The following is a 20249-nucleotide window of genomic DNA, read 5'->3' as shown; positions in this document are numbered from 1 at the left end:
TGTTTCGCTCATATAAGGCTTTAGGCTATATTCTCACAGGATTTGTAGAATAAGTACTCTAGCCTAGATTTTGAAACTTCATCGCTAACAATCATAGATACTCATGTAATATATTTATAGATAGATGCAAAGATTATTACCTATATATTAACCTAAATTTCTAACAATTATTCTGATGCAAAAGCTAGGTGAGACTTCTAGATTGTTAAGAGCATGGAGAAAGAAAACAATACCAATATTCCTAAGTGTATAGCATAACTTATTTATTTATATTTTTGAATTTTTTTTAAAATTTTAACTAGAAATAAATGCATATTATATCTATCTAATCCTAACAGATGCCTTAATTACACGTGTTTCTATGCCCCCCCCCCCCCCAAACAAGAAGCATGCTTTGTCCTCAAAGCATTTAAATAAAGAGGGTAGAAAAATACCATCAAGTGGCGTGAAATTCAGGAACATCTGTAAAACAAGGTTAGAACGCACTAATATAGGAAATAAAACCGATACAACTCTATACGGAGTTCTACCCATTATGGGGTTAACAAGAATGAAATTGCTTGGGACATAAGCAGACACTAACTAGAATGAAAACTTACCTTATCCCCCGCATTAGATTACGTCATCTTCCTCATTCTCTTCTTCCGAAAAGTGAGGTTCCTTCATCTGCCATGCCATGATAATTTGCCAGGCTTCCCGCCATTTATCATCTATTATTGATAACCTATTAAGAGCCACTTGGTCTGACGGGGTGTAAGGTGCAACCAGATGAAGTTGTATCCTCCACCCTTGCCAAGTCATTGCACGGAAAGATCGAATAATACTATTGGTGGGTCGTACAGTGTCGACCGTAATCCAATCCGTGAAGCGTGTACAAAAAACAGGGAAGAAACATAGCATAATACGAGAAACTAGAACGGGCATAAGAAGGTACTTATGCCTCATGCTATGGGATCGAGCTAAACTAGACATCAAGGTTCGGGAAGGCCATGACACATCGCCCGTGGCTAAAGCAAGGAAGACGCCGCGAACCGCATCATTCACGTAAGAAAAACGCCATTCCCTAAAATGTTTAGCATGATCCAAAACATATCAGTTCCTATGTTCATGGACGGGGCTACCAAAGCGGCGTTATATTCCCCTTGGTCCTCAATCACGAAAAAATGCGCCATACGAGTCATGCAAAAACTTCGTAAGTGTAGACATACATATTATCGACCCAATAACACCATGGGTCTTGTATTTCAGCGGGCATAGCCAGTCCAAGAACAAATGCTAGCAAGAACCTGGTAATTTCCATTGGTTCATTATCAATGTTGATGGAGAACACTTGTTCTCCATCTGGTCTTTCAAAGAAAATGCAGTTATCGTAAAAATAAGATGCTAGAGTCGGAGAATAAAGTGCATCCGGTTTTACCATAAGCGGCTCCCAGCCAACGAATGTGATCGCTTCACGAAACCAAGCACCATAAGTAGTGCTTTGGAACAAATCTTCGAAAGACTGTTCCGGTATCAATGTTGGAGATGTCAACTCAAAATTACGCTTTGTAATAGCTGCGAATGATCCGGATACTACGCGCGAAAAACTGGAAATTTTCTGGTCCACGGAAGTCGTATGAGTGCGCGCTCGATAGGCTGGGTCGCTTTGAAGAAATTGAAATTCCAGTGTTTTTTGGCTGGTCTTTGGCTTAAGCGCTTGGCGCTCGAAAAAACTCAAAAAAATATACAGTCGCTGAGAAGTGCGCTTCAGAGAGCGCTTTCGGAGTTGCAGAAATTCGGAAAATGAGCCGAAACGAGGGAATCGCGGTAGTGAAAGGTGAGTGATGGAGTTTAGGTGTAGTGTGAGTTGTGAGGATAGATTGTATCAAGTTTATATAGGTTTAAAGTTGCTAAAATGGATCGGGAAGTTGCCAAAACTAATTACGGCAGTTTCCGGAAATCTTAAAATTTCCAAACCCGAAAACGGAAACAACTCATATCCTTGATTCTAATTCAAACCCAGTATCTTTTAGGTTGATTTTATGATAGAATGTACCTATTTAATCTAGATTTCCTCCTACAATGATACTCAATCATAGATATGCCTAAACGGCCATATTTTCCCCTTGACTCCGCAGCAGATAAATTTTAACATGAGGGTTATAAAAATAATGCTTGAATTGATAAAACCACCCCAAACAAGTTGGGAAGGTGGGATCAATATGAAACAACCACGATATTGAAAATAACCCTTATATTAAAATTTTCATTCGAGTACATTACACTACAAAATTCAAATTATGGAAATAAACTTGCATTAAAATAAATAACAATAATGAAATTACAAATAAAACATAAAACATCAAACTATACTATCCCTAGCTACTCGAACCGGTGGCGGAGGGAACATGCTCGGAGATCGCTCCCGAAGCTCTCGAAGAGCCAGCACCATTCGATCCTTCGGGCGACGACGCCGTGCCTGGATGGTGTGTCCTCGAAGGAGAGTCCCGTGAGGTGGGTATCGCCAAAGATCTCGCATCGTCCGGGCGCTGAAGCTTCTAGCTCGGCTCATCTGTTCCCACCCTCGCCTCTCTCGGTAACGGAGCTCATAGTTGTGATGCATCGTTGCCTGTCGAAGTCCGGAGGTCTTCAGAGATAGTGTTTAACGATGCCTCGATGGATCACAGCCATGCGTTCTGCATCTGTCCAGCACCTCTCCAAGGCATCCGTGTCAAAACAGGTCAAGTCCTCCTCATCCTCGGAGGCATCTTGATGTCCCCCAGCCTCCTCGGCATTCTCAGCTCCTCCATCCTCTTCTTCTTCTTCTCTATCCTCAGCCAATCTCCAAACCCGTTGGACACACTCCTTATAGATGCGAGGGTTACGGTGGATGATGATGTATGTCCGATCAATACCGAGCTGCTCTCAACTTGAGCATGATCTTTGTTATCAACACGGGGAGAGGGCAGCAGTCCTCCCTACTCCCCCTAATCATGCTCAGTAAAACTCTAAGATGCAGAAGTCATACTTCCGCCTCACGGAGTATCCATAAGATATGGAGGCGATTCGGGCCGATATCGGCTGACCTTCCCTTCCCCGGATGTTCGACCAATCCAATCCGGGTCAGAGGTACCGGTTGGTCCTAAGGGAAGCTTGTCGAACATAATGCGATCTTGCATTGTAGTCCCCTCCAATAACTGTCTCGTGCATTAATGGCTCTACCCCATTATTTGGGACTCCCCGCTATGAGTGGTGACATCCAGATGGATTCTAGGCGGAATGCCTAGAATCTTACCAACAACCCGGTCGTCACTTCCTTCGCCTCTTCGCTATAACAACAAAAATCCTAGTCCCTTCCAACTCCTTCAGATCATAGAACCGCCGGACTAAGTCCTCGTGGTAATAGGCTTCAGTCCGAGTACCACAAGCTATTCCGATCTCGATGATCATCTCGTCACCGTAAAAGCGGTCGCGAAGTGGTCGGCGGTAAAAAAGCTTGTTCGCAAAATTCGGCGTTGTTGAGCCATTGGAAGTTTGGAATGTAGTGGGGGTTTAAATGTGATGTAGTGGTGTGATTTTAATAGACCGGTTGAAGCAACCAGTGGTGGTGGTGGAGTGGTGGTCGGCAGCACCAAAATTTTGAATTTTCGGTGGTTTTTAGTGATGGAAATCGGTAATGGTAGTGGTCGGTGGTGTTTGGAATCGATTTGGGTTGGGATTTGATTTGGGGCGTGGGTAAATTTTTGTTTTCTTTTTATTTTGATTTTGTTTTTTAGGTTTTGGAGCTTGGTCGTTAATGGCGGATGGAGAAGAAGATCGCGAGTGCTGCTAAAGGTAAGGGCAGTCGCGCTGCCGGTGGGCGCGGGTTGTGCCCAAGCCCAAAATCGAAATTTGTGATTTTTTTTCGATTTTTCGCGAAACTTCAAATCAAAATTGCCGCTTCGTTACCAGTCCGATTTTTGCGAATGAGATATGGAAATGATCAGGAGAGAATTTCCAATCCAATGATCCATAAAACACTCCATTCCGACCGTGGATGACATATTAGATAGTGGAAAATGCCTCGAAGTGCGTGCATGACTTACGTTATGCGAACAATTGAACTCTAAATTCATGGATTATGTCAACCCGAATCGTAATATAATAAAACGGCCTAAGCAACTCTAATGGGACATAAATATTTAGCACGGAAATTTAACACACCCACCCCCAAACAAATTTTTACAACTAAGCTTAAAAAATTTGTTTTAGCGATGGTCTTTTAAAGTCGATTCTCGAGACTTCCTAGGTTACTATGCTTATTCTTTATATATATATATATATATATATATATATATCTATATATATATATATATATATATATATATATATATATATATTTTTTTTTTTTTTCAATAAAAACAATAAACAATAAAGACATAATTCACCCCATAGAGAAACATGACTAAAAAATCCGAGAAAACATGCAAGAGTGGAAAACGTGAATTATGTTTAAACGTGGACTTAGGTTCCGGTACTTACAGCCACACACTCCATAGAGAGGGCCCGGTTACCTTAATAGTGCACTCACCAATATATGGAAATGAAAGGAAATGCACCAAACACAAAAGTTGAGTCGTTTATAGTTAGATACTCGAGACTTGTCTAAACATATGTATGAACATGCAGTTTACATATATCAACAACCGAAATAATTGTGGATCATTCCATAAATAAATATCACAGAAAACATATCCAAACACAATCAAGCACCAAGATTTCCTATGACTCAACCTAGTGAAATGAAAGCGAAGTCGGATAACCCTATTATGTAACCTATCATGCACCTTATTTTTCATTTTTGAATGAGTGGGTGTTCTAGTAAATAAGTGTGGAAAAGTGAATGGTTGTGAAGAATATGGTGGATATGGATAAGTTGTAGAAAACGACCGTAAACAATGAGGATGTGGTTTTAGCACAAAACTCATTCATTGTGTGTGTAGGACTGCCTCAATTCTGAAAATGAAGGTGTCAAGTGGTTTGTCCTTCGTAGTATTTGTTTACTAGGTGGATTTAAAAATTATGGAGCGGGAGAAACAAAAGGATCGAGTGCAAACTCCAGATTCCTTTGAAAGGGTGGAAGGAGGGGAATCGAGGTGGATGTTGTGCAAAGTAGTTCTTGATAGGGTGATTCATCACCTTCTCGAAGAAACTCATCGAATTGCTCATCTAGATTGGTTATATCCTCGTTACTATGATAGTCCTCTACATCTTTGAGAAAGTCATCTATCTCATCCTCATCCGTAATATGTGTATCGACTAGTGTAGGGATGGAAATGTTGGAGTCTGAACTTCCAAAGGAAAGAAATTTGGGCATATGATTATCGTGGAACGCGTGTTGTTGAAATAATCTCGAAAGCAACGCTCTTGATCATGCTAACCTCTCCATCCATAGGCGAATCGGGTAAGCGGTGTCTTTGTTTTAAAACATTGACTTCAACAAACAAGATGGCCAAAAGACATGGACATTGAACCATCGCAATTAATGAGCGCATTGGCGGTTGCGAAAAGGTCGCCCTAAAATGATCGGACAGTCGTTAGCGACTCGCGGTCGAGGATGACAAAATCAGCCCGGATAGTAAAATCCTGAATTTTTACGAGGAACATTTTCGACGACACCCTTAGGATACTTAATAGACCGATCAGCTAATTGCAACGTCATTCTAGTGGGTTGCATCTCGTCTAGACCTATTTGTCTATACAAATAAAACGGAAGTAAGTTTACACTAGCCCCCAAGTCTAATAACGCGGTCCTCGTATAGGAATCTCCTAAGGTGCATTATGCACGATGGGATCTGACCCAGTGGTCCTTGTACTTAACAATTCTATTATGTTCAGATAGAGTTGGGAATTGTTCTGTTAAAAAGGCGTCTTTTGGTATATTGGTCTTACGCCTAGTAGTACACAATTCCTTAAGAAACTTAGCATGGTGTGGTAGCTTTTTTATAGCTTCGAGGAAGGGAAGGTTTATAGTTAGGTTCTTAAAAACATCCCTAATCTCCTCGTAATTTGTATCCCTAGTTAACATGACTAATTTTTGTGGAAACGGTGGTTTTCGCGTCTATATTTAGCAATGGTATTACCTGGGTGTTTAACCGTGGCTTCCTGTTTCTTAGGTTTTGTTGTAACTGGTACCTCTATAGTGGTAGGCTCTTCAGTTTCTATTTCGGTATCTAGTAATATAGCAGGTGTAGGGGCTACTGGTGTGGTAACTATAGGCATAGTTACTTTGTTATCAACCACTGCTTGCGAGGAGAGTGGTGATGGCCTTTAGCTCACCTACATTTTCATATTCACTACTAGTATTATCGGTTACCTCAAAGGCTGTATTTGTTGTTTTAGGATTAGGTATTTCGTTACTTGGAAACACACCTTTGGGTTGGGCTTTATCTTGAGCCAACTGTTTGGTTAAATTATTAACGGATTATAGAAGCTGTTGGTTAGATTGAGCCATGGTTTGGAAAAGTTTTTGGCTCACTTGTATGAAGGTGTCAAGACGATCCGGTTGTGTGGGTGTAGTAGTCACGGGTGGTGTGACTGGAACTATTTCAAGTGAATTATTTATGGGTGGATTTGGGTAGTTATTATTTACCGGAACGATACCTCTACTAGCATTATAATTATTATAACTACTTTGACCTTGTGCTTGACCTTGACGAGGTTGCACTTGGTTGTTATAATTATTAAAATTCCCCGACCCTCTGTCCCTTGTAGAGGGGCTTGGTTAAAGCCGCCGTCGCGTAGGGCCTAACATATTGATTATTGTACCCTTGGGGTGTGGCGTTTTGGTTATTTCTCCAACCGGTTGGGATTTTGTGTCTCAGTTAGGTTCACTATTAATGGAACAAGCCCTGTTCATAGGCTATAGTGACGATGGGAGTCGGGATGCTCGGGGGCTCCAAATGAAACTACATGGATTTGAATTTACATTCATGGCGGGGATTGACTTTTGTTGTATGTAAATGGCCTCTACCTTTTGTAAAGGGATTCAATTAGAGTTTTAAGCTCAGGATCTGATTTAACCTCAAACATCTTGGTAGCCTTAATTGTTGAAGAAGAACTAGCGGAGCGGGAGTAATCGCCACTACACCCCGGTTGTTATTTCGCTTTAGTTTGGTCCTCTAAAAATTTATAAGCCTCCAAGCTCCTTTTCTTAAGAAACTACCCCCATTCATTATGTCAAGGACTTCTTTATGGTGGTGTAGAAGTCCTTTGAAAAAGGCACCGAACTAACGTGTCTTTAAGTTAAGTTATGATGTGGACTCTGTAAGGAGATCGGTGAAACGATTCAAGCCTCTCGAAAATGTTTCATGAGGATTTTGTCGAAAAGAAATGAATCTTGAAAAGCATCTCATCCGTCTTTGGGGTGGGTAAAAATGTTCCATAAACAGGTGAACAAGTTTAGCCCACGAGTCCACGTAATTAGGGCGTTTGGGCGCTTAACCAAGACGCCGCTTTATCGGCTAAGGTGAAAGGGAATACCCTTAATTTAATTTGTTCCGCATCAACCGTAGGATGGTGGAATGTTGTTAGGACTTGTTCAATCCTATGCATATGCCGATAAGGTTTTTCATGGTCTAATCCATGAAAACGGGTAACAAATTAAAATATTTGGGGGATTCGGAATCCCCGGTGGGTCCGCTAGAACGATGCACGATTTGGGGCTATCGCCAAGGCTTTGTAGAAGTCGAGAGAGGCCTCTCTCTTCTTCGTCGGGCATTGTGTCGGTCGTGATGTGTGTGAAATAGTAGCTAGAGGTGTAGTGGGTGGTATACTAGATAGACTTGTTTGTTGACGTTGTTGTGTAATTATGTTCGGTGTTTTTGTTCGGCCAGACCTTAATCTCATACAAGGCTAAAACCAAACTTAGCTAAACACATCAACACTCCAAACAATTATGATATACTAGTATAAACCTCTAACAGGAGAGCGAGGTGTGGAAGAAAGGAATACTTGATTGCATCCTTGCTTCGCTTATGAATAGCGTCTTGTTTACGCGTGTTCAGTGTATATAATAGGTTAGAACACTGAAAAATATGAAAAATCAAAGTTCGAATCAAAACTGTCGAAATCCGACATAATTTGCTAAGGGCTGGGCGCTTTTGACGGGCGGCGTCGCTCCGGGTAATTTTCAAATTACAGTTTTTAGGGATGGTCGCTACCCACATGGGGGGGGGTCGGCTCTTGCTCCAGTATATGGTCTGGTCGTTCTCATGCCGCTCGTAATTTTTACCCGGAATTTTTCAACTCTGAAATAGATAACCACAGTATGAATCAAACAAGGGTGGGTGGGTGAAATGGGACTTTAAGAAAAGTACTAACACTACGAAAACAATACGAAAGTGAAACTAAGATGGCAGCGGCGCCATTTGATAAAAGTATATTTGAATAGTCTACCTAGGAAATGAACGATGAACTCAAAACGTAAGTAAACTAAACTAATCTTATGATTCTTTATATTTATCAAAGTTTCCTACTCTCAAGTCTATGAGATATAGTGGAGTAGAGTGATTCGTTCCACTCTTACTCCTTCCGCATGCTATGTTCTCAACTGTAAGTACTCTAACTTAAAGTCTAATGAGAGTTTTACGAAAAGGGCAACAGACTACGATGCAACTACCCACGAAATGCAACTAGTCGACGATGGGAATAACTAAGGGAATGCTACGTTGATTCGATGATAAGGAGTTAGAGGGGGATTGATTCCACCTTAACTCGACTTAATCCTATTAACATTTAATCGTCGTAATCGAATTGAATTGCTTCGCAGAATGATTGGTTCTTCCTAATCCCTAATTACACATGGCATTCCTACCAATTCATAACTAGCATGTGAACGATTAAACTCATTCTCATGGTGAACTAATCGTTTCTAGAGTGGAAAGGAAATTACGACGAATCTATGATATTCTGAATCAAGCTTTCATCAAGGCTTCTCAACCCCCTCTAATGGAGGTTTAGCCGAGAATCATTACGCAATCATTTCCGATTACATTTAAACTAAACATGATATAAAGAATTGAAATTCACTTAATTAAACAATAATGAAATCTAATTTAATGACTAAAATGAAATAAGGACAGGAATTGAAATTAGATCTAGAAATGGAAATGACAAAATCGAAATTGATAAAAATACTACTTTATTGATCTAATCAAAATGAAGAGCAAGATTCAAAGGTTTAATCTAATACAATAATTGAAATGGAACTAAACTTAATTAATCTATATGAAAAACTAGATCTAGAATTCATTAATGGAGGCTAACTAATCTAAATCTAATCTAGGTCTAACTATCTACCATTAACAAAGAGCTAAGCTTTTGTTTTTATACATTCAGATCCAAAAATCGTGCATGGGCTTGGAGCCATTTTTTGGGCCAGAGAATCAGGCCCAAAACCCAATTCTTTAAGTCCAAAAAGGCCTCTTCAGCTACAGTTGGCTTCAACAGACTTTTCGTCCACTTTTGCTCCTCTGATTGGGTTAAGGCTTAGACCATTGGAAAGCTCTTTCCGAGCCGGTCGTTTTGACATAAGGTAGGCCCCATTCGATGTCCGAGTCCAAAGATATGTCCTTCGGAACTTCTCGGCTTTTTGTTGTGTGTTTTCGCTCAAGCGTCGACTTTTCAGCTTTTGGCCGGGCTTTTTAGAAGGCTTTGTCTTCTCAAAACTTGGCCTTTAATCACGGAACTCCTTAGTAACCGACCTTTGCTCCTTTATCTCGCTTAAAGTGGCACATTTTACGCACATAATGGACTTTGAAGCCCGAAATGCATAAAAACACGTGAATCGGTGTTAACTCTTAATTATTACTCACGCATAATTGGTCTAAAAGTATGACTGTTAAAGGGTTAAAACTACAGTTTTGGGCTCTTATCAGCACGCAACCCCAAAATAACATAATCTTAGTAATTAAAACAGGGAGGGGTGCAGTAGTAAGGCCTATAGCCATAAGCTCATCACGCAAAAAATCAATGAGGCAAAAACCATACCTCCTGTTTTGCAAAACCCAAAGAATGTGTAAGAAAGACAAGCTGATGTCACTCAGCTTCAAAGTGCTATAGACGTTCTTGCCTAACCACTGCGTCACAGCTAGCTGGTTAATCCTCAGTGACTGTTGTTTGGCACAGTGAGAACGATCATTATATCAACCCTCAAGTAGTGTCTCAAGCATCAGTTGATACATGATAAGAGCCCAAAACTGTAGTTTTAACCCCTTAATAATCATATTTTTAGACCAATTATGTGAATAATAAGTAAGAGTTAATACTGATTACGTGTTTTATGCATTTCAGGCTTCAAAGTCCATTATGTGCAGAAATGTGCCACTTTAGCGAGATAAAGGAGCAATGGTTGGTTACTAAGGAGTTCTGTGATTAAAGGCCAAGATTCAAGAAGACAAAGCCTTTCTAAAGCCCGGTCAAAGCTGAAAAGTCAAAGTCAACGCGGGCAGAAACAGTACACAAAGTCAGCAGAACTTTCGAAGACCATATCTTTGGACTTAGACCTCGGAATTTGGCCTACCTTATGTCAAAACGACCGGCTCAGAAAGAGCTTTCCAATGGTCCAAGACTTGACCCAATCAGAGGAGCAAAAGTGGATGAAACATCTGTCGAAGCCAACTGCAGCTGAAGAGCCCATTTTGGACTAAAGAAATTGGGTTTTGGACCTGATTATCTGGCCCAAAACATGGCTCCAAGCCCATGCACGATTTTTGGATCTGAAAGTATAAAAACAAAAGCTTAGCTCTTTGTTAATGGTAGATAGTTAGACCTAGATTAGTATTAGATTAGTTAGCCTCCATTAATGAGTTTTAGAACTTAGTTTTAGAATTTCATTTCTTGTTTTAGATTAATTTCTTGGATCATTGAATTTCATTCATTAGATAAATAAAATAGTTATTATTCTTGTCATTTCGATTTTTGTTATTTCAATCTATTAGATCTAGTTTTAATTATTGTTGGTTACCATTTCTTAGTTGTTAATTAGATTTTAATTATTGTTTAATTTAGATTAGTAAATTTCGAATCTTGATATTATGTTTAGTTTAGATTCATATGGAAATGATTATGAATGATTCTCGGCTAAACCTCCATTAGAGGGGGTTGAGAAGCCTTGATGAAAGCTTGATTCCGATTATCGTAGAGTCGTTGTAATTTCTATTCCACTCTAGAAACGATTAATTCGCCATGAGAATGGGTTTAATCGTTCACATGCTAGTTATGAATTGGTAGAAATGTCATGTATAATTAGGGATTAGGAAAAACCAATTGTTCTGCGTAGCGATTCATTCGATTACGACGATTAAATCGGATTAGTGAGTTAAGTTGAGTTAAGGTGGAATCAATCCCCCCTAATTCCTTATTATAGAATCAACGTAGTATTTCCGTAGTTGAATCAATTATAGTTTGTATCTTGTGGGTAGTTGCATCATAGTATAATTCCCCCCCTCGTAAAACTCTCTTTAGACTTAAGACCGATTAGTTAACTAGAAAACATCACATGCTAACGAACTAGGAGTGGAACAAACTTCCTACTCCGCTATATCTATTCAATAGAAAGAGAGTAGAAACTTTGATAAATATAGACTCGTAATAAGTTTTAGTTTACTTACATTTTGAGTTTCATCGTTCATTTCGTAGGTAAACTATCATTTTTATGTTTATCAATACACTCCATCAAACTGGGATCGCTGTAAGGTCAGGGTGACCTGTTTCGCTGGTATCCCAGTGATGGTAGCGAGCAAATCATGAGTCACATCCCGGTGAACTCCGTCCAAATCAACAAACATCCTCCCTAAAGAAAGTATCCTCTTATTTCTATAAAACTTTAAGACCAAATCCTCATGGTAGTACTCCTCAGTAGAGTACCACATTCTATCCCACCCTTTAGCACGCATCTCCGTACCGTAGAATGGCTGGAATATCTCCGCGTTAAATACAAATTCCAGTAAGATTTTTACTGGTTGGGCCATTTTATGGATGAAATTTGAATACGAGTAGGGGTTTAAATAGTGAATGATGGTGGGAAGGTCCTGTAAAAATTTGGAGCAGGTCTGTTTCGATGGAGGCGTGGTGCGCGCTTGAATTTAGTCTCTAATAGGCACAGTAGGCGCTAGGATCGATTTAGGTTAAGTTGATTTTTGTTTGAGAAGATGAAGAAGTTGGGTCGGTGTTGGTTTGTAAATGGGATGGTCAGTGGGGTGTAAATATCATGGGTTGGGTGGAAAAATGAATTTTGGCCCAAGACTAAATCTTTTCTAAAATACCGATCCTGTCCTGCTACCTCGTAAACTTGAAACTAAATTTCCTTATTCGTTTGCTGTCCGATTTTGGCGAATGAGCTATGAAAATGATCAACATGAAAAATTCTATCTAATGATCTAGGAAAAAATCAAATCTAATTGTGGATGACATATGAAATAGTGGAAGAATGCCTCAAAATGTGTAAATGGCATAGTTATGAGGTTGAAGGAAATCTAGGGGACTAGATTGTTGATAAGAGCCCAAAATTGTAGTTTTAACCCCTTAACAATATTTCTTTTAGACCAATTATGTGATTAATAAATAAGAGTTAGTGCTGTTTACGTGCTTTTATGTATTTCAGGCATTGGAGTCAATTATGTGCAGAAATGTGTCCCTTTTGCGAGATAAAGGAGCAAATGTTGGTTGCTAAGAAGTTCTATGATTAAAGGCCAAGATTCAAGGAGAAAAAGCATTTTTAAAGCCCGGTCAAAACTGAAAAGTCAAAGTCAACGCGGGCAGAAATAACGCATAAAAGTCAGCAGAACTTCCGAAGTCTATGGACTCAGACCATAGAATTGGGCCTCCCATATGTCAAAACGACCGGCTTGGAAAGAGCTTTCTAATGGTCTAATTCTTGACCCAATCAGAGGAGTAGAAGTTGATGAAAAGGCTGTTGCAATAATTTTCAGCAGAGAAACCCCTTTTGGACCGAAGTAATCAAGTTTTGGGCTCGATTTTGTGGCCCAAAACATGGCTGATAAGAGCCCAAAACTGTAGTTTTAACCCCTTAATAATCATACTTTTAGACCAATTACGTGAGTAATAATTAAGAGTTAACACTGATTACATGTTTTTATGCATTTCAGGCTTCAAAGTCCATTATGTGCAGAAATGTGCCACTTTAGCAAGATAAAGAAGCAAAAGTTAGTAGAACTTCCGAAGGACGTATCTTTGGACTCAGACCTCGGAATAGGGCCTACCTTATGTCAAAACGACCGACTCGGAAAGAGCTTTCCAATGGTCTAAGCCTTGATCCAATCAGAGGAGCAGAAGGGGACGAAAAGTCTGTTGAAGCCAACTGCAGTTGAAGAGGCCTTTTTGGACTGAAAGAATTGGGTTTTGGGCCTGATTCTCTGGCCCAAAACATGGCTCCAAGCCCATGCACGATTTTTGGATCTGGATGTATAAAAACAAAAGCTTAGCTCTTTGTTAATGGTAGTTAGTTAATGGTAGATAATTAGACCTAGAAATAGATTAGATTAGTAGCCTCCATTAATAAATTCTAGATCTAGTTTTTCATATAGATTAATTAAGTTTAGTTCCATTTCAATTATTGTATTAGATTAAACCTTTGAATCTTGTTCTTCATTTTGATTAGATCAATAAAGTAGTATTTCTATCAATTTCGATTCATGTCCTTTACATTTGTGTTCGATCTGATTTCATTTATTACTTGTTATTCAATTCTTAGTTATTAATTAGATTTTAATTATTGTTTAATTTAGATTAATAAATTCAATTCTTTATATTATGTTTAGATTTAATTTAATCAGAAATGATTGCATAATGATTCTCGGCTAAACCTCCATTAGAGGGGGTTGAGAAGCCTTGATGAAAGCTTGATTCCGATTATCGTAGATTCGTCGTAATTTCTTTTCCACTCTAGAAACAATTAGTTCACCATGAGAATGGGTTTAATCGTTCACATGCTAGTTATTAATTAGTAGCAATGCCATGTCTAATTAGGGATTAGGAAGAACCAATTGTTCTGCATGGCGATTCAATTCGGATTGATTGACCATTCGTCGTTAATAGGATTAAGTCGAGTTAAGGTGGAATCAATCCCCCTCTGACTCCTTATCATAGAATCGGCGTAGCATTCCCTTAGTTATTTTGATAACCGACTACTTGCATTTTTTGTGGGTAGTTGCATCGTAGTCTAGTTGCCTCATTCGTAAATCTCTCATAGACCTTAAGAACCGAATACTTATACTTAGAGAACATAGCATGCGGAAGGACTAGGAGTGGAACGAATTCGTTACTCCACTCTATTTCGATAGACTTGAGAGTAGAAACTTTGATAAACGAATAGCATCCTAAATAGTTTAGTTTTACTTACGTTTTGAGTTCATCGTTCATTTCGTAGGTAAGACTATTCATTTTAATCGTTTATCAAATGGCGCCGCTGCCATCTTAGTTTCACTTTCGTATTGTTTTCGTAGTATTAATACTGTTCTTAAAGTCCCATTTCACCCACCCACCCTTGTTTGATTCATACTATGGTTGTCCATTTCAGAGTTGAAAAATTCCGGGTAAAATTACCTTTGCCTCCTCCTTGATGGCCGGCGACCGCCTAACTCTTCATTTGGACATAGAGCGACCCGCCCCTTGTGGAGCTGAATTCCACGCTAAAACACTGTAATTTGGAAATTACTTTCGAATACATGACCGCCCTATTTGGCCTTGAAATTGGCTCGCGGTTAAATTTTTCGGTTTCGGCCGTTTTGACTCGAACTTTGCTCTTTCATATTTTTCAGTGTTCTAACCTCGCTATATACACCGAACAAGCGTAAACAAGACGCTATTCATAAAGCGAAGCAAGGGCCTAATCAGATACTCCTTTCTTCCACACCTCGCGATCTCTCTGTTAGAGGTTTATACTAGTATATCGAATTGTTTGGAGTGTTGGCGTGTTTAGCTAAGTTTGGTCTTAGCCTTGTATGAGGTTAAGGTCCGGCGAACAAAACACCGAGCGTAAATACACAACAACATCAACAATCAAGTCTATCTAGTATACCACACACTACACCTCTAGCTGCTATTTCAAATACACCACGATATAATGGCGGAAGAAAAGAGACTCCTCTCTCGACTTCTACAAAGCCTTGGCGATAGCCCCAAATCTTGCATCGTTCTAGCGGACCAACGGGAGATTTCGAATCCTCCAAATATTTTTAATTTGTTACCCGTTTTTCATGGATTAGACCATGAAAAACCTTATCGGCACATCGTAGGATTGAACAAGTCCTAACAACATTCCACCATCCTACGGTTGATGCGGAACTAATTAAATTAAGGGTATTCCCTTTCACCTTAGCCCGATAAGGCGGCGTCTTGGTTAATCGCTTTAAACGCCTAATTCGTGGACTCGTGGGCTAAACTTGTTCAACTCTTTTATGGAACATTTTTACCCCCCCTAAAGACGGATGAAATGCTTTCCAAGATTCATTTTTTTCGACAAAATCCTCATGAATCATTTTCAGAGGCTTGGAATCGTTTCACCGATCTCCTTATAGAGTGTCCACATCATAACTTAGTGAAAGACACGTTAGTTCGTGCCTTTTTCAAAGGACTTCTACACCACCATAAAGAAGTCCTTGACATAATGAATGGGGGTAGTTTCTTAAGCAAAGGAGCTTCGGAGGCTTATAAATTTTTAGAGGACCAAACTAAATGAAATAACAACTGGGGGGGTAGTGACGATTACTCCCGCTCCGCTAGTTCTTCTTCCACAATTAAGGCTACCAGTATGTTTGAGGTTAAATCAGATCCTGAGCTTAAAACTCTAATGAATCCCTCACAAAAGGTAGAGGCCATTTCGTACAACAAAAGCCAATCCCGTCATGAATGTAAATTCAAATCCATGTAGTTTCATTTGAGCCACGAGTATCCAGGCTTAAGCGTCCCTATTGCCTATGAACAAGCTTGTTCCATTAATAAGTGAACCTAACGCCCTTGGAGACAAAATCCCAACTTCGGTTGGAAAAATAACCAAAACGTCACACCTCGAGGGTACAATAATCAATATGTTAGGCCTATACGGCTTTTAACCAAACCCCACTACGACAAGGGCGAGGTCGGGGAATTTTAATAATTATAACAACCAAGTGCAACCTCGACAAGGTCAAACACAAGGTCAAAGTAGTTATAATAATTTTAATGCTAATAGAGGTATCGTTCGGTAAATAATAGCTACCAAAATCCACCCATAAATAATTCACGTGAAATAGTTCAAATACACCACCGTGACCACTACACCCACACAACCGGATCGTCTTGACACCTTCATACAAGTGAGCCAAAACTTTTCCAAACCATGGCTCAATCTAACCAACAGCGGCTTCTACAATCCGTTAATAATTTAACCAAAAACGGTTGGCTCAAGATAAAGCCCAACCCAAAGGTGTGTTTCCAGTAGCGAAATACCTAATCCTAAAATAACAAATACAGCCTTTGAGGTAACCGATAATACTAGTAATGAGTATGAAAATGTAGGTGAGCTAAAGGCCATCACCACCCTCTGTTCTGGTAGAGTGGTTCATAACAAAGTAACTATGCCTATAGTTACCCCACCAGTAGCCCCTACACCTGCTATATTATTAGATACCGAAATAGAAACTGAAGAGCCTACCACTGTAGAGGTACCAGTTACAACACAACCTAAGAAACAGGACACCACGGTTAAACACCCAGGTAATACCATTGCTAAATATAGACAGAAACCACCGTTTCCACAAAAATTAGCCATGTTAACTAGGGATACAAATTACGAGGAGATTAGGGATGTTTTCAAGAATCTAACTATAAACCTTCCCTTCCTCGAAGCTATAAAAAAGCTACCACACCATGCTAAGTTTCTTAAGGAATTGTGTACTACTAGGCGTAAGACCAATATACTAAAAGACGCCTTTTTAACAGAACAATTCCCAACTCTATTGGAACATAATGGAATTGTTAAGTACAAGGACCCTGGTCGTCCTACTGTACAATGCACCTTAGGAGATTCCTATACGACGACCGCGTTATTAGACTTGGGGGCTAGTGTCAACTTACTCCCGTTTTATTTGTTTAGACAAATAGGTCTAGACGAGATGCAACCCACTAGAATGGCGTTTGCAATTATTCGATCGGTCTATTAAGTATCCTAAAGGGTGTCGTCGAAAATGTTATGGTAAAATTCAGGATTTTTACTATCGGCTGATTTTGTCATCATCCTCGACGGGAAGTCGTTAAGGACTCTGTCCCGATCATCTTAGGGCGTCCTTTTCTGGCAACTGCCAATGCGCTCATTAATTGCCGTGATGGTTCAATGTCCATGTCTTTTGGCCATCTTGCTGTTGAAGTCAATGTTTTTAAAACAAAGACACACGGTTACCCGATTCGATCTATGGATGGAGAGGTTAGCATGATCGAGAGATTTGCTCGAGATTATTTCAACAACACGTTCCATGATAATCATATGCCCAAATTTCTTTCCTTTGGAAGATCATACTCCAACAATTCCATCCCTACACTAGCCGATACACATATTACGGATGAGGAGGAGATAGATGACTTTCTCAAAGATATAAAGAACTATCATAGTAACGAGGATATGACCAATCTAGATGAGCAATTTGAGGAGTTTCTTGAGCGGTGATGAATCACCCTATCAAGAACTACTTTGCACAACATCCACCTCGATTCCCCTCCTTCCACCCTTTCAAAGGAATCTCGAAGTTTTTTCGATCTGTTGTTTCTTACAGGCTTCATAATTTTTTAAATCCACCGAGTGAACAACTACTACTGAAGGACAAACCATTTGACACCTTCATTTTCAGAATTGAGGCAGTCCCACACACAATGAATGAGTTTTTCGCTAAAACCACATCCTCATTGCTTTACGGGCTGTCTTTCTTTCAACTTATCCATATCCACCATATTCTCCACAACCATTCACTTTTCCATACTTATTTACTAGAACACCCACTCATTCAAAAATGAAAAAGAATGGGCATGCTAGGTTACGTAATAAGGTTATCCGATTTCGCTTTCATTTTACTAGGTTGAGTCATAGGAAATCTTGGTGCTTGATTGTGTTTGGATATGTTTTCTAGGATATTTATTTATGGAATGATCCACAACTATTTCGGTTGTTGATATATGATAACCTGCATGTTCATACATACGTCTAGATAAAGTCTCGAGTATCTGACTATAAACGACTCAACTTTTGTGTTTGGTGCATTTCCTTTCATTTCCATATATTGGTGAGTGCACCATTAAGGTAACCGGGCCCTCCCTATGGAGTGTGTGGCTGTAAGTACCGGATCCTAAGTCCACGGTTAAACACAATTCACGTTTTCCACTCTTGCATGTTTTCTCGGATTTTTGATTTATGCTTCTCTATGGGGTGAATTATGTCTTTATTGTTTATAGTTTTTCTTTTTAAAATTTAAAAAAATAAAAATAAAAAATATATATATATATAAAGCATAGTAACCTAGGAAGTCTCGGGAATCTGACTTTAAAAGACCCACTGCTAAAAACAAATTTTCTAAGCCGTTGTAAAAATTTGTTTGGGGGTCAAGTGGGTGTGTTAGATTTCCATACTAAATATTTATGTCCCATTAGAGTTGCTTAGGCCGTTTTATTGTATTACGATTCGGGTTGACATAATCCATGAATTTGGATTTCAATTGTTAAGCATAAGCGTCGTCATGCACGCACTTTGAGGCGTTTTCCACTATCTTATATGTCATCCATGGTCGGAATGGAGTGTTTTATGGATCATTGGATTGGAAATTCTCCTGATCATTTCCATATCTCATTCGCAAAAATCGGACCCGGTAACAAAGCCAATTTTGATTTGAAGTTCGCGAAAAATCGGAAAAAATACACAAAATTCGATTTTTTGGGCTTGGGCTGACCAAGCATGACAACCAGCGGACGGTAGCGCCAAGGCGCCCTTACCTCCACCAACAATCAGCGTTTCTTCTTCCTCCATTCCGCCATTAGCCCAAAAGCTTGAAACAAGTAAAAAAAAATATAATAAAAGAAAACCTAAATTAACCCCGCCCCCAAATCAAATCCCAACCCATATCAATTCCAAACACCACCGGCGACCACCACTACCGATTTCCATCACTAAAACCACCCAAAATTCAAAATTTTAGTCTTTGCCGGCCACCACTTTCGACCACCACCACCATTTGCATCAACCGGTCTATTAAAATCCCACCACCACATCACATTCAAACCCCCACTACATTCCAAACTTCCAATGGCTTAATGGCGCCCGAATTTTTTCGAACAAGCTTTTACCCGACCGACCACTTGGCGCCGTTTTACGGTGACGAGATGATCACTTTCGAGATCTGGAGTAGCTTGTGGTACTTTCGGACCGAGGCCTATTACCACGAGGACTTAGTCCGACGGTTCTACGATACGAGGGAGTTGGAAGGGACTAGGATTTTTGTAGTTGTGGAGAGGAAGAGGAAGGAAGTGACGACTGGGTTGTTGGCTGAGATTCTAGGCATTCCGCCTAGAATCCATATGGATGTCACCATGCAGGAGTCCCAGCATAATGGGGTAGAACCATTGATGCATGAGACAGTTATTGGAGGGGACTACAATGCGAGATCGCATTGTGTTCGACGAAGCTTCCACGAGGACCAACCAGCTCGGCTTCGGTGGATTGGATTAACGCGATCTAGGGAAGGGAAGGTCGGCGATATCGGCCTGAACTGCCTCCATATCTTATGGATACTCGGGGAGGCGGAAGTATGACTTCTGCATCTTAGAGTTTTCTTGAGCATGATTAGGGGAGTAGGGAAGGCTGTTGCCCTCTCCGTGTTGATAACAAAGATCATGCTCAAGTTGAGATTTCCAGCGATCGATCGGACATACATCACTCCTCTCCACCGTAACCCTCGCATCTATAAGGAGTGTGTCCAACGGGTTTGGAGATTGGCTGAGGATAGAGAAGAAGAAGATGATGATGGAGGAGCTGAGAATGCCGAGGGAGGCCGGGGACATCGGGATGCCTCGAGGGGCGAGGAGGACTTGACCCGGTTTTGACGCGGATGCCTTGGAAGTCTTTGGGCCGGATGCGAGCGCATGGCTGTGATCCATCGAGGCATCGTTAAGCTGAACACTATCTGTGAAGACCTCGGACTTCGACGAGCAACGATGCATCACAACTTCGAGCCATTACCCGAGAGAGGACG

The 20249-nt window shown here is 40.1% G+C and overlaps 1 non-coding gene across 1 annotated transcript; it reads right to left on the bottom strand.

The window, feature by feature from the left end:
• Positions 1 to 15472: 15472 nt before the first annotated feature.
• LOC147482011 (small nucleolar RNA R71) lies at positions 15473 to 15576 on the bottom strand. Its single transcript, XR_015207117.1, has one exon. It is a non-coding gene; the product is annotated as a small nucleolar RNA R71 (small nucleolar RNA).
• Positions 15577 to 20249: the final 4673 nt, after the last annotated feature.

This window comes from Coptis chinensis, chromosome 8, assembly GCF_015680905.1.
Source record: "Coptis chinensis isolate HL-2020 chromosome 8, ASM1568090v1, whole genome shotgun sequence".
Taxonomy (NCBI): domain Eukaryota; kingdom Viridiplantae; phylum Streptophyta; class Magnoliopsida; order Ranunculales; family Ranunculaceae; genus Coptis; species Coptis chinensis.
Note: the sequence above shows the minus strand (reverse complement) of the source record. Positions and strands in the feature narration are given on the sequence as shown.